Source organism: Lathyrus oleraceus, chromosome 4 (genome assembly GCF_024323335.1).
Source record: "Lathyrus oleraceus cultivar Zhongwan6 chromosome 4, CAAS_Psat_ZW6_1.0, whole genome shotgun sequence".
Lineage (NCBI taxonomy): Eukaryota > Viridiplantae > Streptophyta > Magnoliopsida > Fabales > Fabaceae > Lathyrus > Lathyrus oleraceus.
This window is the reverse complement of record NC_066582.1, coordinates 155037244-155052257: the sequence shown is the minus strand read 5'-3', so window position 1 is coordinate 155052257 and position 15014 is coordinate 155037244.

Here is a 15014-nt window from a genome sequence, read left to right as displayed (position 1 = left end):
AATATATTAGCCACATTACACTCAACCTATTTTCTCATTTTGAAGATGACCTAGAACATAAGGTGTCTATAGTGAAGTTGTTGGTGCAAAGGTAGAATATATGATGAATGGAAATATTCTTATTCAGAGAATGATGGCTACAAAAAGGATTAAAAGTTACAATGATTGACACCCTATTTATAAGCCTCTAACAAACTTAAATATGAATCAAATCTAATATTTAAATCTAATATCTAACAAACTTAAATATGAATCAAATCTAATATTTAAATCTAATATCTAACAAACTTAAATATGAATTAAATCTAATAATTAAATCTAATATCATCCCTTAATTCATATTCCATCAAAACTTGTAACACCAATTCCATCCCTTAATCTGAGAAATTGATCAGTCTTGATAGCTTTCGTCAGAACATCTGCCAACTGCTTCTGAGTGCTGCAGTGTACAACTTCTAACACTCCCCTCTGAACTTGATGTCTCAGAAAATGATACTTGGTCTCAATGTGCTTGCTTCTCCCATGCAACACTGGGTTTCTGGCAAGATTGTTTGCAGACTTGTTGTCAATCATCAGCTTCAGAGGTTTGTTTACTTTAATCTTCAGATCCTGCAATAGATTCAGAATTCACACAGCTTGGCATGCAGTAACAGCAATCTTACAATTCTTCAGATCAAATCTCTTCAGAAGTTCTAATTCATACTTGAGCTGATGCAAAATAATACCTTTCTCAGAGTATCTGAACTCCATCCCTAGATAGTAAGTCATTTTGCCTAGATCAGTCATTTCGAATTCATTCATCAGAACTTTCTTGAACTTGGCTATCTCTTGTTCAGAACTTCCAGTCTTGTTTCTCTCTATAGCATCAAGTTCTTCTTTCATGGCCTTCAGCCAGAGCTTCTGCTTAAGAGCCTCTTCTGTACTTATGGGTTCAGAGTCTACTAACATGGCACACTGAATAACTTCTCCTTCAGAGTCTACTTCAGTGTCTTTCAGCATGTCAAATTCTGCATATCTTCTGGGGATGTTTCTGATTCTTTGTGGTCTCTGAACTTGTTCAGAGTCTTGAGCTTCAGAGTTTCTAGCTTCAGATGGTTGACTTCCTCCAGAGCTTTGACCATCTTCAGGGTCTGGCATATTTCCAGAGTCTGAATTGCCACCAGAATCTGGATTACCATCAGAGTCTGGGTCATCAGAGTCTGGATCATCAGAGTCACCTTCATCTTCTGAGTCTTCTCCAGAGTCAGAATCACTATCAGAATCAGAATCAATATCAGAGTTCACTCCAGCCTCAGAAATTCTGAACTCTGACCTTTCTTCAGAGGTTCTAACATCAGAGTCAGATTGAGACTTATCCCAATTCCAAACTTCTGATTCCTTCACAATCACATCTCTGCTAAATTCAATTTTATTGGTTTCTGGACAATAGAGCTTGTATGCACCTGCACTGTGGTACCCTATCAGAATCATCACTTTGCTTCTATCATCCAGCTTCTGTCTTCTGGCTTCTGGAACATGTTTATAGCAAACAGAACCAAACACCTTCAGATGACTAACACTTTGCTTATCTCCAGTCCACTTCTGTATTGGAACTATTTCCTTCAACTTCTTCGTAGGACATCGGTTGAGTACATACGTTGCGGTGGCAACAGCTTCTCCCCAGAGCTTCTGAGGAAGCTTCTTCTCCTTTAGCATGCTTCTCACCATATCAAGCAAAGTTCGGTTTCTTCTTTCAGCAAGACCATTGTGTTGAGGGGTATAAGGAGCAGTAACCTCATGCTCAATTCCATTCTCCTCACAGAACTTCTGGAACTCTTTGGAGTTATACTCACCTCCACCGTCAGTTCTAAGAATCTTCAGCTTTTGACCACTCTGATTCTCAGCCTTCATTCTGAACTTCTTGAATTCATCAAACACCTCGTGTTTGAACTTAATAAGGGATACCCATGTCATTCTTGTGAATTCATCAACAAATAACATAAAGTATTTATTCCCTCCCATCGATGCTACTGGAAATGGACCACACACATCAGAATGTACAACTCCCAAGGCATGTTTTGCTCTTGGAGCAGTTTCTGACGCAAATGGCAATCGTGGTTGTTTTCCTTCCATACAAACTTTGCATGACTTTTCAGGCTTCTTAATTGCAGGAATTCCATGTACCAACTTCTTTGAATTCAGATGTTTTAAGCTTCTGAAATTCAAATGACCAAATCTTCTGTGCCACAGCTCACTCTCCTTCTCAGCACTTGTTGCACTAAGACATTCTGAGTCTGCAGTTCTGACATTCACCTTGAATGTTCTATTCCTTCCCTGTTCTGACTCCATAATCAACTTCTGATTACAGTCGTACAGCTTCAGAAGATTGTCCTTCATGGTAACTGAGAAACCTTTCTCAATTAATTGTCCCACACTCATCAGATTGCTTCTGATGCCAGGTACATACCACACGTTCTGAATCAATGCTGTTTTCCCATTGTTCAGAGTCACTCTGACATTTCCCATACCTTCTGCATTAAGATATTTGTCATCAGCACATCTGATCTTTGTCCTCTTTTCAGAGTCAAAGTCAACCAGCCATTTCTTGTTTCCAGTAAGATGATTTGAACAACCAGTGTCCATATACCACCAGTCTATCAGATCCATATCACCAGATTCAGAGGCCATCAATAGCACAGATTCGTCATCAGAACTTCTGGCTATATTTGCTTCTTCTGATTTTCTCTCCTTGTTTGACCAACAGTCTCTAGCAAAGTGACCAAACTTCTTACAGCAGTAACATTGGATTTTCTTCTTGTCATACTTCTCTTTTCCCTTCTGAACATTCTTTTGTCTATCAGAGGTTGAGCTTTCTGACTTCTGACCACCATCAGATCTTCTCCTGGCTTCTGACTGCTTCTGATACCTCCTATCAGAAGTTGCTTTCAGAGCCTGCTGCTCTACTTCCCTTTCAGAAGTTCTCTCAGTCAAACGCAACTCTTGCGCTTCTAGACTGCTCTGCAGCTCTTCAATTCTCATGGTGCTCAGATCTTTGGAATGTTCTATTGCTACCACAATGTAATCAAATTGAGAGGTAAGGGATCTCAATACCTTCTCCATGATTGTTTCTTCAGAAAGAGTTTCTCCACACGCTTTCATCTCATTAGTGATCAGAATCACTCTGGAGATGTATTCAGAAACTTTCTCATTATTCTTCATGTTGAGATTCTCATATTGCTTTCTCAAGGACTGAAGCTTCACCTTCTTCACTGATGCGTCACCACCATAACATCTAACCAGTGTGTCCCACGCAGCCTTTGCTGTCGTTGAATCTGCAATCTTCTCAAACACATTTACATCAACACATTGATGAATGAAGAACAATGCTTTCTGATCCTTCTTCCTTACTTCCTTCTGCGTGTTTTTCTGTTCATCCGTCGCATCTGCTGCTACCGGAACATAACCATCAGTGACAAGATCTAGAACATCTTGAGCACCGAACAGTACACGCATTTGGATCATCCAACGATTCCAGTTTTTACCGTCAAATACTGGAAGTTTGGTGTTCATGTTGCCGTTTCCGTTCATCTTTCTACCTTGCACAATACACTCAGATTTCTCACACAGTGTTTCCCAACCCACAGAATTAAAATTCTGATCAGATTTTGTTCAAGATTTAACACGAATCTAAGAATCAAAATCAAACACACAAGACCTCACGTTCACTCGTGTTTCCCGTGTTTCCCAATGAATCTGAACCGGAGCTCTAGATACCAATTGTTGGTGCAAAGGTAGAATATATGATGAATGGAAATATTCTTATTCAGAGAATGATGGCTACAAAAAGGATTAAAAGTTACAATGATTGACACCCTATTTATAAGCCTCTAACAAACTTAAATATGAATCAAATCTAATATTTAAATCTAATATCTAACAAACTTAAATATGAATCAAATCTAATATTTAAATCTAATATCTAACAAACTTAAATATGAATTAAATCTAATAATTAAATCTAATAGAAGTATGCTTTTAAACCTTAAGTGATGAAGAGAAAAAAATATATTTCGAGATTGCAGAAGACAAATGTTATAGTTTCTAATATATTAGCCACATTACGCTCAATCTTTATTTCATTTTGAAGATGACTTAGAACACAAGGTGTCTATAGTGAATTATTTCTTGAATAAACCTCTTTGGGACATGAATGAAGTGTCTCAAACCATTTCTCCATCTCCTAGCCCTCATTTGACTTGCAGTTGACTTTTATAGGCCTCAGATGACCTGAAACTGCACTGTGGACTTTGAGCTTCTAGCACTTGGTCAAGTTGCTTCAAAATGAACCTTGGTTCATATAAGCTCTATAGAACAACCATAGGGCCTTTATCTCAAGAAAAACCTTGCTCCTTGGTACTGATGAATCCTCTTGATGCCATTCTTGACTGATGAGATGCAATACTATGCAATGCTAATGTAATGTTAATGTAATGTCAATGACCTAAAAATGAAATGAATGCATAAATGTGAGGTGCAAATTTGAGGTGCTACAGATGTGAAGTACAAATATGGCCTCAAAGGCATCCTCACTCATGGCCTTCCCATACATAGTAGCTTGAGCAATGAGGAACTCAGAAGGGAGACCTTGAATTCCACCTTTAGTAGTCATATGAGCACCAACCAGGGATTCATCTATATGCAACAGATCAGCAATCTCTTGAGAAGTAAGAATACTCTCTAAGCCACTGAACGACAACTGGTCTAGAATGGGTATACCCACAAGGTAGGCATACTCCTCAAGTGTGGGCAAAAGCTGAAAATCCGGAAATGTGAAGCAACGGTAGAAGGGATCATAAAACTGCACCAATACACTCATCAATCCTTCGTCCACTTGAGCAGTCAGAAGAGAAAGAAGCTTCCCAAAAAGAGCCTTGAAACCCATGGGATCTAGTACATAGGATGTCAAATTCCTTAGCTCTTTCAAGTCTGGTTGTCTGAAACTGTACTTCTTTGTATTCCTTCTTTGTCTTTCCATGTCTGAAAATTTGCAAATAGACCTCTTAAGTTCCTTGAAATTTTTCTTATTGTTTTGATGATATGGATGCAAATGGGTGCATGAATGCATGGAGGCAACAATCACACTCAAGGATCAAGCAAAGCACACCAAACAAAGGTCATGGGATGGATCATGTCATCCTTAATATCAATCATCCATTTTGGTGGATTATGGTTTACACCTTATCAACACCCAAGTTCCATTGATATTAAGGGTACGTGAACGTATCAACCATGAATCAAGGGTTTGTTGCAAGTCACGAGCATGGAGTCTCGGTTAAGAACCACCTGTCATACCCCAAAATTTGCTCGTTAAGTTTTCAGGACATTTTTCAAGACATCCTAATCCATTTTCAAGACGTTAATGTTAAAGGAACAAGGGTCCAGCGCACAGGTTACCAAATCCAGAAGATGACCTAAACTGGCATGCTCGCTAGGCGAGCAAACCCTTCGCTAGGCGAAGCCCACGCGTCATTCCTTGCTCCAGCGAGTTTTGATGAATTAGCTACTGGAATCCTTCGCTAACTGCTCGCCTAGCGAATCCTTCGCCAGCTCACTTGCCTAGCGAGCTCACGAAATACCAGAAAATTTTGGGCTTAATTCTGAGCCCACCAAGATAATTATTATAAATACCAGAACTTCATACACAGAGATAGACAGACGGAGGACAGAGCGGGAACAAGCAAACCCTAACAGAGGCAACCGGAAAAACCCTGGAGGCTAACGAAGAGAATTCAGAGTAACCCCCGGATACCCCGAAGGAAACTCATCTGCACAAAGGTTACCTCCGCCCAACTCAATCCGGTACAAACCATAAGAGTGATCTGCAAGTCCCAACGGTGCAATTGCAATTGCAAACAGGTTTGCCACACCCCCACTATTTTATGCTCCTAATTTGACATCTTCAAATACATGAGGCATTATGATTGAATTTCTAAATGTATCATTAGGTTTTGCATATGGGTTTAAGTATGCATGAATGTGTAACACGATATCTTGAATGTTTAACCATGTAATTTCTGTAATGGATGCCATAGGGTTTAGGGTTCCTAAAATCGCACTATTATCAAAGAAGAATCCAGAACCCGCAGCCGTTCGCTAGCACTTCGCTGAGCGAACATGTAGCGAGGGTTCGCCAAGCCTTCGCTAGGCGAGGCAGTAGCGAACATGACAGTATTTGTTTTTTCGTTTGCATTCTAATCTGTTCTGTACTTGATTGACATGTTTTCTATTGCATCTATACGCTGTTTGCCTGACACTATTATCGCTGTGATTCTTTTGTTTGGTGCAACTCTTGGTTGCACCCTAGCTTGGTATTCTAACCCGTTTGTTGAATTTTTGTGAGGGTTCACATACTCCTGAAGAGACAGTTTGCTAGGTATTCCACTTTATTTGTGGGATACCCTTGTGAAGATTCATTTTAATTACTTGACTGATTACATTGCCTTCGAACATATGATCTGGGCCCTCTCTTTGTTGCCTTACGATATTACGGCCATATCCCGCGAATGTAAGGATACCCTTAGCAAAGACCCTTCGGTTAAATCATCATAGTCCCTCGAATGTTGCCTTCGAATACATGACTTTGTCCCTTGATGACCCTTCGTGGTAGCCTACGGTTAAATGATGATCGTCCCTTCGAATGCTAAGGTACCCTTACAAATGTTGCCTTCAATGACCAATCGACGACCCTACGATGTCCCTTTACATCCAAAGGATAAGACTACTTACTTCTCCATAGTAAGGATAGTTTTACCCTCCTAAGGATAGGAAATACCTATAAAGACCTTGGTTAGGTATAACTCTTAAATGCTTGCTCGCAGCTTAAAATACTTTTCACACCTCCCACTTTTCAAAACATCTTTTAGAAAATCACCACTTGGTATACATTCGCACCAGAATCCTCGCCGAGTTATATTTTTCTAAACATCTTTCAAAATCAAACGAGATAAACACTTTGTATACATTCATACAAGAATCATTATAAAGTTAAACCCTCCTTTCAAAATATTTTCTAAACACACCACATTTCTCAAACACTTTCTCGAACAAGGAAAACATAAGTGAGCTAAGCAATTAAGAGCCCATGGATAACCATGGATACAAAGGGTGCTAACACCTTCCCTTTGTATAATGTACCTCCCGAACTCAAAATCTAATCAAGGTCTTTCCTATTCTTTTTCGCCTTTCCTTATTGGATAAAAGGAAAGTCGGTGGCGACTCTTGCTATCCGCGACATTGTTTTTCAAAGCGAAACACAAAAGTCAGTTCACCGTTTAACAGAACTGGCGACTCTGCTGGGGATAAATAAAAAGAGAGGTTACCTTAAAAAAATAAGGTCATTTATGTTTTCGAATTGTTTCTTCGTCTGATTTACTTTTAAGGGATTGTTTGGGTATTCTATGCTTGAGTGAAAGATCCTACACTCGGATCTAGTGTACCTTAGGTAAGTAGCAAGAGATCATCGCGACTGTCCGGCGTATACTGGAATGGTTAGAATGATGGCTACGGTTAATGTGACACTTTAGATGTCCTGATGTTCCTCATGTTTACTTGAGGAAAAATTTGGCGTCTGCGTGGTGTCATCAAAGCATTAACCAGACCTTTAGAACCCTAATTGACTCATCCTAGCCATTAGAAAGTAGTGAGATAACTGACTTCGGTTCCGACTGGGGTTGGTTGATACTCGATACTACACTCTTTGAGATTGGACTTTAGGGAAATTTTGGTCAACCGCTTGGTGTTGCACTGAAGTGGACTTAAGGAAAGGTCGATGATTTGAGATCCTGCTAGAACCCGATTACTATTCTAGGACAGGTGGAACCAACCAAACTTCAGTGGGGAGGGTACTTACTTATGGAACTCATGCAAGCCTTAAAACCTAGGAATGATTGCGGTGTGACTTGTTTGTGTTTGTTACTTACATAACATCATAACATCATAACATCATGACATCATGGCATTGTACTAACCATTTCAAGGACTTAGGGATTTAACTTTGCTCTGTTTTGCAAGGCTATGGCTTCCAGGAAGACCATCCGGATCAATCTTGTAGCGATCTCTCCTCAACTCAAGAATTTAGTGTCAGAGCTTCCCAATCATGCTCAGTTCAGCAAGAAACATGGTTCTCTCCTCAATTTAGTTACCACCGGTTTCAAAGAAGATATGATGAGAGTTCTATTCCAGTTCTTCGATCCTAAACATCATTGCTTCACCTTCCCAGATTATCAGTTGGTACCCACATTAGAAGAATTCTCCAGGCTGCTTGGGATACCTATCCTTGATCAAACACCTTTCAGTGGTTTAGAAAAGATTCCGAAGTCTGAAGAAGTTGCCGCGGCTTTACACATGACAAAGTCCGACATTGAAACTAATTGGGTAACAAGAAGTGGAGTTAAGGCTTTACTTGCCAAATTTCTGATAAATAAGGCCCGAGAATTCCTAAAAGTTATGAATGTCCATGCTTTCGAAGATGTTCTAGCACTACTAATCTATGGTTTGGTGCTATTTCCTAATCCGGATCAATTCATAGACATGAATGCTGTTAAGATATTTCTCACTCATAACCCTGTGCCCACCTTGCTTGGAGACATTTTACATTCCCTTCACACTCGTACTATGAAAAGGCAAGGGACTCTCATGTGCTGCGTACCTTTATTACCTAGGTGGTTTATTTCGCACCTTCCTCAATCAGTCTTGAAGAATGAGCAAAATTTGAAATGGTCTCAAAAGATAATGTCGCTCTCCCATTCAGACATCCATTGGTGTCCCCAACCCAAAGAAAATGTTATCATCATTGACCGTTGTGGAGAATTCTCTAACGTACCACTCATGGGGATAAGAGGAGGTATTACTTATAACCCAACTTTAGCCCTACGTCAGTTTGGTTATGCTCGAAGAGACGGTCCACATGAAATAATTATTCAAGGCACTGTGTTTGACTATGACAACGACTCTCAAGGTCTCCGTCAAAGGTTTGTACGAGCTTGGGGCATGGTGAAAAGAAGTACGTTAGGACAGAAAAACTCTATTCCTATGGAACCTTATCTCAGATGGGTACGCGCCAGAGCTCGTGAGCTTACCATGTCATATCTTGCAATCGGACCTCTGATTGTCGAACCAAAAGTTGAAGGAGGTGCCCCTCAGATCATTCCTTATCCAGATATGCCTACCAATGTTGAAGAATTGAAGAAATCCTGGATCCAGTTGAGAGAGGAAAGGGATACTTTTGAAACTCAGTTCGGTGCAGAAAGGAAGAAAGTATTTTTATTATTATTATTTTTTTTTTGTAATGAACATTGATTAAAGAAATTATTAATAAAAGTTTCCCTCTTTTGGTGGTTTACGCAAAGTTAAAATCCAAAAGTCCTTGAAAACATTTCATACATTGCATAGCATAACATAACATTGCATAACATGTATTCTAAAGGACCAATGTTCTCACGGTCTTCCTTCTAAACAGAAAGATGGCTCTCGAACAAACTGTCAAAGATCTCCAGGCTCAGAATGCTCAATTCCAGGAGATGATCTTGAACTTATCCAAGGGGCAGAAGGAGCTGAAGGCTCTCTTGCTCGAGAAGAAGAAAGACAAGAAAGCTGTGAGTTACATTAACCCGGGAAGAAGGCTTAAAGGACAGGCCACAAGAGTCAAGATTAGAATTCCGAAGGATCAAAAAGAGGAGACAGAAAATGATTTGGAAGAGGAGAATGTTGATCCCTTCAACCCTGAGGACGACGATGAAGATTATGAAAATGAACAGTACTCTCCAAAAGATGATAAGTATAAATTGCTGGAAGAACGCATGCTAGCTATGGAGGGTCAGAAGGCGCCCAATCTGGATTTCGAAGGCTTAGGTCTGGTCTCTGATGTGGTCATTCCCCGCAAATTCAAGGTCCCCGCTTTCACTAAGTATGATGGTGCGTCTTGTCCTCAGATGCATCTGAGAGCTTATGTGAGAAAGATTCAGCCATATACCACTGATAGGAAGCTATGGATCCATTTCTTCCAAGAGAGTTTGTCTGGCACACAGTTAGAGTGGTATTATCAGCTCGAGAGCTCTAACATCCGCACCTGGACTGATTTAGCGACAACTTTCTACAAGCACTACCAGTATAATTCTGAATTGGCGCCTACTCGGCTACAATTGCAGAATATGATTATGGGATCTAAAGAAAGCTTCAAAGAATATGCTCAAAAATGGAGAGATTTGGTTGGCAGAGTCAAACCCCCTATGACTGATCGAGAATTAGTGGACATGTTCATGGGTACACTGACTGGCCCATTCTACAGCCATCTATTGGGAAGTTCCTCATCGGGTTTCACTGAACTTATATTAACAGGTGAACGTGTTGAAAGTGGCATTCGAAGTGGAAAGATACAGGTGGCTACCTCTGCAAGCACCAAAAAGTCCTATCAGGGGAGGAACGAATCAAATGCTGTGTACGGTCAAAAGGGTCATAACAAGAAAAATCGTGACCATGCTGTTGGAGCAGTTACGATTACAGCACCGCCATCTCAAAACTTCCAACACAGACAAGACAGGCCAAGAAGACAGTTTACGAAGATCAATATGACTTTAGCACAAGCACTGCAGGGTATGCTAAAAGCAAATTTAATTACCCTCAGAGATCCTCCTGCAAATCCCAACACTACTTCTCCTCGTTATAATCCCAATGCCAGGTGTGCATATCACTCCGATAGCCCCGGGCATGATACAAACGATTGTTGGTTGTTGAAGAATAAGATTCAGGATATGATCGACGCTGGAGAAATTGAATTTGATCCTCCGGAGACTCCTAATGTCATCACTGCTCCTATGCCTAATCATGACAAGACTGTTAATGCTGTGGATGACAATTCTCACATTTCTAATATAGCTGACTTAGCATCTCCTCTCCTGTTCATCAAGAAGAATTTATTGCAACCTGGTTTATTTCCAGGTTGTGCTGAAAATTGCGATCTCTGTATACTCCGACCCAATGATTGCTTAAAGTTGAGGAATGGTATTCAACGGCTGATGGATGATCGTACAATTCTCTTAGAAAAGATTCCTAAGGTGGAAAACCCTATTGAAGAAATATTTGTGATTGCCAGATCCAAAGTTCCAGTGAAGATTACCGCTACTAGAGTGCCTGTGAAGATTACTGCTGAGCCCAAGGTAGCTCCCCTAATTATTACTGCACTTGGCCCAATACCGTATTCCTCAAGCAAAGCCATTCCGTGGAATTATGGAGGTGATGTTTACATCCACGGCGTAAAGCAAGATGATAATTCTGCTAATCCTAATGACGTTGACATTGTTGGGACTAGTAAAATTACTCGAAGCGGAAGGATCTTTTCTCCAGAAATCTCACCTCCCGTCCCTGAAACTCGAGAAAAGGAACCAGTAATCAATCCTTCTCAGTCAAGGACACCAATTGAAGTTACTACCGAAGATGTTGCCAAACAGGAAATGGAAGAGATGCTGAAAATCATCCGCAAGAGTGATTTTGATGTGGTAGAACAGTTGGGGCATACTCCGTCTAAGATTTCAATGTTATCCTTGTTGTTATCTTCCGAATCTCATGCCAATGCATTGATAAAATTCTTGAAGACCGCTCATGTACCTCAGGAGACATCTGTCGATCAGTTCGAAAATTATGTTGCTAACTTGGCTATTGACAATGGCCTAGGCTTTTCTGATGCTGACCTGACACCAGCAGGAAAGAATCACAATAAAGCTATGCATATCTCCATTGAGTGTAAGGGGATCACCTTGTCTCATGTGTTGATCGATAATGGCTCTTCTTTGAATGTGCTACCGAAAGCTGTGCTCGATAAACTTGACTTTAAAAAGCATTGAACTGAAACCTAGTGACGTTGTGGTACGTGCTTACGATGGTGCGAAGAGTGTTGTCCATGGTGAAGTGGTTCTCCTTATCAAGATAGAACCTCAAGTCTTCAACACTACCTTTCACGTAATGAACATTTGTCCTGCCTATTCCTGCTTGCTGGGACGCCCTTGGATTCATGGGGCAAGTGTTGTAGCTTTGTCTCTCCATCAAAAGCTGAGGTATCCAATAGAGGGTAAGATTGTCACTGTGTGTGGAGAAGAAAAGTATATTGTCAGTAGTGTGCATGCCTTCAGATACGTCGAGATGGATGGTGAATTCTTTGAGACTCCTTCTCAGTCATTTGAAGTAGTTCCTCCGACCAGTCCTGTCCTTAAGCCAACTTCCCGTGTGCCCAAGGTTATTCGTGCTCCTCCTGCTATGACTTCTCTGAAAGACGCTCAAGCCGTGGTCGAAGATGGTGGTCGTACTGGCTGGGGTCAACTGATAGATGTACCGTATAAGTCTGATAGATTTGGCCTGGGATTTAGCTCTGAAAAGGTGGTCAAAAATCAGATTAATGCTGTAGAAGATGCTGATAGCGATTACAACTGGGATAGCTGGATTTTCCCAACAATTGGTGACAAACTCAATAATTGGAAGGCTGAAGACACTATCTCGATTTCGTTTAGTCAGGAGTAATTGTTATTGCCTATTTTAGTGTTGCAAATTTTTAATTTTTACAATTGAACTTCTTAAAGCATTGTGTCTATGCCCGGGGCACAAATAGCTAATTTATTAAGGGTTTTGTCATTTTCATAAGCATATCCACATTCAATAAATCAATGGACTTTTTGCATTCAAATATTGCGCTCTTTATCTTTCCTGTCGTCTTTTAAACAAGCTATGCTTTCTTACACACACTCACGTAACAAATTGCAGATCCATATCCACTCTGGATCCTGTTGATAATAATTCTGCTACTGTTCATTATGACTTTGAAAATCCGATCTACCAAGCCAAGGATGGAAGTGAGGAAGATTGTGAAGTACCTGGAGATCTTGCCAGACTGTTACTGCAAGAAGAAAAGACTATACAACTGCATGAGGAATCAATTGAAATTGTAAATCTGGGTACTGAAGTAGACAAGAAAGAAGTCAAAATAGGAGCAGGCTTGGGAAACAGTGTCAAAGAAAGATTGGTTCAGATGTTACATGACTATCTAGAGATTTTTGCTTGGTCTTATGAAGACATGCCAGGACTGGATACTGATATAGTAGTGCATCGTTTGCCAATGAAGGAAGATTGTCATCCTGTTAAGAAAAAGGTTCGTCGCATGCGTCCTGAAATGTCTGAGAAAATCAAAGCCGAGGTTATGAAACAATTTGATGCAGGTTTCCTGGCTGTTACTTCTTATCCTCAATGGGTTGCTAATGTGGTACTAGTGCCAAAGAAGGATGGTAAGGTGCAAATGTGTGTAGATTACAGAGATTTGAATAAAGCGAGTCCCAAAGATGACTTTCCACTTCCGCACATTGATGTTCTGGTAGATAACACCGCTCAACACAAGGTATTCTCATTCATGGATGGATTCTCAGGTTATAACCAGATTAAGATGGCACCTGAAGACATGGAGAAAACTACGTTTGTGACACAATGGGGCACTTTCTGTTACAAAGTAATGCCATTCGGTTTAAAGAATGCAGGGGCAACATACCAGCGTGCTATGGTGGTTTTGTTCCATGATATGATCCATCATGAAATAGAGGTATATGTGGATGACATGATAGCCAGATCTCATACTGAAGAAGAACATCTCGATCATTTATACAAACTGTTTGAGAGGTTGAAGAGGTACAAGTTGAGATTGAACCCGAACAAATGCACCTTTGGAGTAAGATCTGGTAAACTCTTGGGCTTTATTGTCAGTGGTAAAGGAATTGAGGTTGACCCGACTAAGGTGAGAGCTATTCAAGAAATGCTAGTTCCTCGTACAGATAAAGAAGTTAGAGGTTTCTTGGGACGCTTGAATTACATTGCCCGATTTATCTCCCATTTGACTGCTACCTGCAAACCCATCTTCAAATTACTGAGGAAAAATCAAGAGATGATATGGAATGATGAATGTCAAGAAGCTTTTGACAAAATCAAGAAGTATCTCCAAGAACCTCCAATTCTGATGCCACCAGTTGAAGGAAGACCTCTAATCATGTATTTGACCGTGTTAGAAAATTCAATGGGGTGTGTGTTGGGGCAACATGACGAGTCTGGTCGAAAAGAGCATGCCATATACTACCTTAGCAAAAAGTTTACCGACTGTGAAACAAGATACTCATTGCTCGAGAAAACTTGCTGTGCTTTGGCTTGGGCTGCTCGCCGACTAAGACAGTCTATGTTGAATCATACCACTTTATTGATTTCTAAGATGGATCCTATCAAATATATATTTGAGAAACCTGCCCTCTCCGGAAGAATAGCAAGATGGCAGATGATTTTAACAGAGTATGATATCCAATATACTACTCAGAAAGCAATCAAAGGAAGTGTGTTAGCTGATCATTTGGCTCATCAAGCAGTTGATGATTACCAATCTATGAATTTTGTGTTTCCAGATGAGGATGTCATGCTTGTTACTGATTATGAAGAACCTGGACCGGATGAAGGACCCGAACTGGGATCCCGATGAACTATGGTTTTTGACGGATCTTCTAATGCATTGGGCAATGGTGTTGGTGTTGTAATTATTTCTCCCAGGGGTTGCCATACACCTTTCACTACTAGACTATGTTTTGACTGTACCAACAATATGGCTGAGTATGAAGCATGTATTTTGGGACTCAAGGCTGCTATAGACCTGAGAATCAAATTTTTGAGTGTGTACGGAGACTCAGCCTTAGTAATCAATCAAATCTAAGGAGAATGGGACACTAAACATCCGAATCTTATCCCTTATCGAGAGCGGGTGCTGACATTAATCCCATACTTTGAAGAGATTACATTCGAACATATTCCACGAGAAGAGAATTAGTTGGCAGACGCATTGGCTACCATGTCATCTATGTTCAGAGTCAGATGGGACAATGAAGCTCCCATGATCACCATTGAACGATTAGATGAACCAGCATATTGTTATGAACTTAATACTGATGAAGTAGAAGAGAAACCTTGGT